This window comes from Miscanthus floridulus, chromosome 19, assembly GCF_019320115.1.
Source record: "Miscanthus floridulus cultivar M001 chromosome 19, ASM1932011v1, whole genome shotgun sequence".
NCBI lineage: Eukaryota > Viridiplantae > Streptophyta > Magnoliopsida > Poales > Poaceae > Miscanthus > Miscanthus floridulus.
In genome coordinates, this window is record NC_089598.1 from 24,777,041 (window position 1) to 24,783,173 (window position 6,133).

General features: G+C 48.2%; 1 pseudogene; it reads right to left on the reverse strand.

Moving 5' to 3' along the window:
- Positions 1-310: 310 nt before the first annotated feature.
- On the reverse strand, positions 311-1,437 carry LOC136529490 (uncharacterized; annotated as a pseudogene).
- Between the last annotated feature and the right edge of the window lie 4,696 nt (positions 1,438-6,133).

Here is a 6,133-nt window from a genome sequence, read left to right on the forward strand (position 1 = left end):
TTGATGTGACAGGGAATCTTCTTTTTACATAGTGCCAAAATTTGGATTTTGGTGGAACTAAACATGGCCTATGGTGAACTGGTGGCTCGGTTTTTTGATGAACCAATGCAATGCAACTGCAGTGGCCTTTTGCCTTAGCAAAGGTGTCTTTCCTGAATCCCGATAGGCTGATTGATGATTAGACTAGATGGAGTATGTCGCCCGCATAGATAGCTATTTCGTTTCATCGTAAACACTGCTGGTTGGTTTGGTGTGAGAGAAAAATATTATTTCAGCTTATAATCCACAATCATATACGAGCAAGCGAACAAGCTGAGAATAGTCCGGTGTTTTGCAATTTGCATGAGCTAGTATCGTAACATATATGGTACTTAGGCATGATCGATTCCCAAATCCTGCTAATACTCTACTTTTGAAGACTTGCAGTTGAGGTATACCGGTACCGGCACCGGCACCGGTGGCCCACCACGTGAACAGCGCCGGCGCAGGAACATCGACATTCGACAGCCGCCATTCCTCCTTCCAGGTCGACGCGCTACGACACAAACATCAAAGCAGAGCATGGTCATGGGTACTTGGCGCCGTCGGGCCCGCTCTCGAGCGGGGCATCCGTGGTGAGGACGAGGCAGCAGAGGAGGCTAGGCGACGACGGCCAGGTACGGCAGCCAGTCCTCGTCAGCTTGCCGTCGACGCGCCGCGTGTCCGCGGCAGAAGCAGGGGCAGCGCCGCGGCCACCTGCGCCGGCGGCATTACGCGCCTTTCGGGTGAAGCGGGCAAGAAGCATGGTGCCGACGACCGCTGCAACGCCGGTGAAGCTTGCTACCTGGGTCATGTTGCCGAAGCGCCCCGCCCCCGTGGCACCTCGAAGCAGCGGCGGCGCCGTGCGACTGCGAGTGATCCTCCTCGCGGACGACGCGGAGCAGAGGCCTGGCGCCGGTGGCAAGGGCTGCGATAAGCAGGGCTCTTCCTGACGACGTCGGCAACAAGGTGGAGCAGGCCGAGGCCTCCGGCGCCGGACGCGACAAGGAGGCACGCGGAGACGAGGAAGGCGACGACGAGGGACACGACCAGGGTCACCTGCGCGAAGCGGATCAGTGCGCGGCGGCGGCGCGTCACCTCCAGCGCGCCGCCTTGCGGACGAAGCGCGCCAGCAGCATGGCGCCGAGGGCCTGGGCGGTGACCACGGCCATGGCGAAGATGCAGATGGCGATGTCGGTTAGGGGGCTCCGCCGCCCCGCGATGTCGAGGAGGACGCGGAGCGCGTCGGGGAACCCCAACGTCCCGGCGCCCAGAGCCAGGACGATGATCCTCGGAACGAGGCCCTCCGCCATGTGGATGTGGATCACCCCCTCTCTCTCTCTGTCGTCCTGTGCTGCCGTGACTCTGTGAGCAGTGTGGAGTGAATTTTATAGGGAATGTCGCAAGGACTGACGAGTTCAGTGCTCCGGATGGTCATTGGAGTTGCCAGGCACAAGCACAAAGGCTACAAACTACATATGAGAGTGGTGAGCACGTTGGCACTACGTGTCACGTGCTGAATCACGCACGCGATCAAGTCAAAGAATTTGTGCAAGGATTCAAGCTTTCGCTCTAGAAGGCCTTTGACGGTCACCAAAACGTTGGACTCGTCCACGTGCGTGATCCACTGGCCACTGCTCTTTTTCGCAAGGCTGTAATAACCGATAAGGGAGACGCCAGGAAGCATGCCAATGCCGTGAATGACTCGGCTCATTATTGTATTTGTTACTCCTGCGTGCTACCTCTCACCCCATTGGTGATCAGCTCCTCTCCGGCACGCAAATCTGCAATAAGATCCGGCGGCGAAAGGTTGCACCGCATCTGGTCTGAAACCTACCCCTTCGTTCGATCGGAACGATTGCTTCGTGCGCACAGGTGAAGCAGACATGGTTCCAGCTTCGTCAACGGGGTGGGGCTACCTTTGCCGGGTGGATCAAGCCGTAAGGGACACATAGGCCCTGTTCGCTTGGCTTATAAGCCGTACTTTTTCAGTCAACGAACATTATTTTTCTCTCACAACAAATCAGTCAATAGTATTTTCAGTTATGGCTTATCAGCCAATCGAACAGGGCAAAGGGACACATAATCTACGTGCGATCTGAGCAGGACCGGGGACTGGGGGAGATGAGCCTGAGCCCTGAGATGAGAGGAACTGCAGCTCTTATGCTGTTTGAGGAAGTGGAATAAACCGAAATCCTTATGGAGATCGATTTGGTAGACTGATCATCATAGACAATAATAGACATTGGATGTTATAGGAGTTTTTTTTTTTTTTGAAACAAAGGTAAATCCATATGTAACATTTTGAGCAATAGCATGAAGTAACCCACTGGATATGCGTCTGAATTTACTCATTTCAGCCACTATAACGGCTAACTAAAGTAACCTTCTAGATTTGCACCTAAATTATCCAACCTTTTGCCATCATGGACGATAATATAAAGTAACCTTCTAAATTACCCACATCCATCATTATGATAAAGCCATATTTCTTTATGATATTAAGCATGCAACATGCTATAAATTTCGTTGCGACGCACGAACGCATTTGCTAGTTATGATAAAACCATGTTGACATCCATTTTTTCAAGGAATATTTCTTACGGCATTTGTATTTCGTCGAATACAAATACAGAGAGTATACGATGGATTTTTTTTGATCGGTATACGATGGATACTTGCTAGCAAGCGTTTGGGCGAAAAGCTAGGGCTCTTGCGATCTGAGCCGCCCTCCCCTACACGAGCGTAAGAGAAAGCGTCACAGACTGACGGCTGCTGCATTTCGCGGGCTTCACGCATCACGCATCATCATCGGATAAGCCGGGAAGCAAAAGGCGCCTTCAAAAGATTACATGAGTCAATGATGTTACTGCCCCCCCGGAAAGTACCCATCACTTTGACAAATGGTGTGGATTAGGATTCAATATATTCATGCCAATGTTCGGTACCATATTTTCCCTTTTGCTTATTTTTTTTGTGTGTGTGTGGTTCTTTTGATATAAACGAACGGTGATCGAAGGAGCTGAAAAATTCTCGAGGTTGTGGTTGTGGATCAGATCAGACGACGGTTGAACTAATAAGTTAGGACAGGAAGACTAGGAGAAGCAAAGGCTAGCATGTGGTCAGGATGCCACAGCCGCTGCATGAAGGCATCATGGTACGAACAGTGATATTTGTTCCTTTTTCCTTGTGCTACCTCTTTTCATTTCCATTGGCCTGGGCGCCTAGCCCCGCCTCTTCTTGGGATCGTGCCGCGGCTCGCAATATTTTGCCCGTCACGCGTATCCACAAACAGAATCGACGGACGATCGGGTGCTGCACGTCCGGTTGCGGTTGGATTAGGCCTTGCGTGCTGTCCTGTCCAACACCTTCCATACAGTTGTACTTGTAGTCCTAGGTCCTCACTCCTCAGAATCCACCGCGAGATCTGAAAAAGGATGAGAGCTCAGAGAGGAGAGCCTGAATGAGATCTGAAAAGGATCTACTCCGTACGTTTTGCGTGTTTGAGCGTGTTTAGTTCCCTGAATTTAGGAATTTGGGGTTACTGTAGCATTTTCGTTTTTTGTTTGGCGAATAGTGTTTAATCATGGACTAATTAGGTTCAAAACGTTCGTCTCGCAATTTCCAACTAAACTGTGTAATTAATTTTTTTTTTGTCTACATTTAATGCTCCATGCATGTATCGCAAGATTCGATGTGACGACTACTGTAGCACTTTTTGAGAATTTGGGATAGGAACTAAACACGCGCTTTGTTTAAGGATCGGAGGTGGGGTAGTACACCGCATTTTGAACTGTTCTTTTAAGGATAAATCACATCGTCCATTCTTGGGGAAGTGATGACCGATGATTCCACGAAAGTCGAAAGCTGCAGATGTCTTTGCTTATTTCCCCTTTTACTAAAACGTACTACTCCCTCTGTCGCTTTTGATTTCCATTGATTTGTAAAAAATATATGCAACATTTGTATTTTCAAATAAATTTATTTAAAAACTAGATTCAAAGATCTTTTCCATGATATCAATTATGCACCATAAATATTAATATTTTTTAATATATATTTTTATTAAAGTTGTTTCTCGGAAAACGAAAACGATAGATATTCTGAGTGGGAAGGAATAATACCGTAGAAGGCTAGGAGCTTTATGGTAGGTCGAGTAGTGGTAATTGCCATGCGTATAGGTATAGCATCACATGGAAGTGCTAGCAGAAGGCACAGGGAATTGAGAGCCGCCAACGTACCGCCCGAGGCCCATCCATTCAGGACCAACCATCAACGCTAAAATCACCATTACAGTAAGAGCAAGTATAATAGCAGGCTGTAAGCCGACTAAATGCTGAGGTGGAGGAGAGAGGGGAGGAGAGAGAGGAGAAGCGGGCTGTAAGCTTACAGCCGGCTTGGGCATAAGAACCAAGAAAGTCTGTGAGAGAGACTAGTGGGCCATGTATTAACTGTAAAGAACTAACTACTATATGAGTGGACTGAGAGAAAGCTGCAAAGAACCTTACAGCCAGCAAGCCGGCTGTATTATTAGCCTCGCTCTAATACTATATTCAAGCAGATGATGCATTGATGCCATGCCTCACCGAAAACAGTAGTAGTAAACACAAATCTAGAGCTCCTACCTAGACACATAGGCTCTGTTTGCTTGTCTTATGAGCCATAATATTTCAGCGAACAAATAGTTTTTTTCTCTCACAACAAATCAGTGAACAATACGTTCAGTCATAGCTTTTCAGCAAAACGAACAGGGCCATAGCCATTCCAGTACGGGCTCCGCCCCAACTGTTTTCTCAAAAAAAAAAAAAGGAAGTGGCTAGGTAACAACTGGTTGTTTTTAATTCTCCCAACAACCAGATTTTTCTCATCCACTTACACTGTCATATAGCTATATTTACACTATCATATTACTATATTTACAATGATCTCATTAGTGTAATTTATTGGACAGAGTGATGTAATTTAGGAATAACATAAATATATGCCAAAATTTTCAAAAAAAATACAAATTATTTCAATGGATTCCAGTAATCAGAGAAATATACCTCAAATAGTTCACAAATATCATCAAATTGATACAAATTATGCACAAATTTCAGAAAAAAATACAAATTATCCCTTCCTTTCTCTTCCCTTCCATTCCATTCGGTCAGACGCACACCCGACGAAGCCCGGAGACGAATCAGCGGCGGCGGTGCGGCTTGGGGGCGGGCAGCCTAGGGGCCGCGTCCTTCACGTACCTCATATCATGCTGTGTCCACTCCCGCGGCGGCATCGGCGGCTGCAGCCGTCGTGGCAATGGGGATTGGCACCTCGGGCCAGCGTCTGGGATTACCAGGGCGGCGGACTCCTCGGGCGGGGCCTGCTGCTGCGGCTTTGGAGCGTAGGAGACGGGCTTCATGGGCAGCGGCGGCGGATGCGGGGCAGAGCTGTTGTTGGCATCGAAGAAGTGGAAGAGAGAGAGAGAGAGCAGACGGTGGTGCTGCGGCTTCGGAGCGTAGGTGACCTGGGGCGGCTAGCCAAACAAAGCGAGATCACGACACGTGCCCAATCCGACGGCCACAAATTTGGTTGCTAGATTGAGTCAAAACAACCGGTTGTTCCTGGCATTTCTGAACAAGAAACATAAATAAACCCATAGAAGGGTATGCGCATGCATGTGCCACTCCATTTGATTGAGTGGGACAACATCTCACCATTGAATCCCTGGTGATGGTGGTCATTGCTGATATGACCAACGGTGTGCAGCAGGTACACACAACTTCCTCAGCGTACGGCAAACACAAGTTTTTGTCCTTGCCGCCTACTCGAACGTACAGTACTGGTTAGCAAACCAACCCCACAGAAAAAGGTATAGGTGCCTCTTCTTGATATGCACTAGTAGTACGAAGCAGCGCTTACTAGTGATTTGCAGTTTCGTTTGGAGCGTGAAATCCGCTGTGCGTGATACGCTTTTTTTTTAAAAAAAAAAAATCCTTTCCCAACAATCATTCTTATCTATATTTGACCATGGAGAAAATGGAGCCATCAACTGCTGCTTTTGATTGCGTTCGTTTCTGTTCTGAATCACTATGCAGTTCGTAGTTAGTCTCGGTCGGATGAAATTTCATCCACG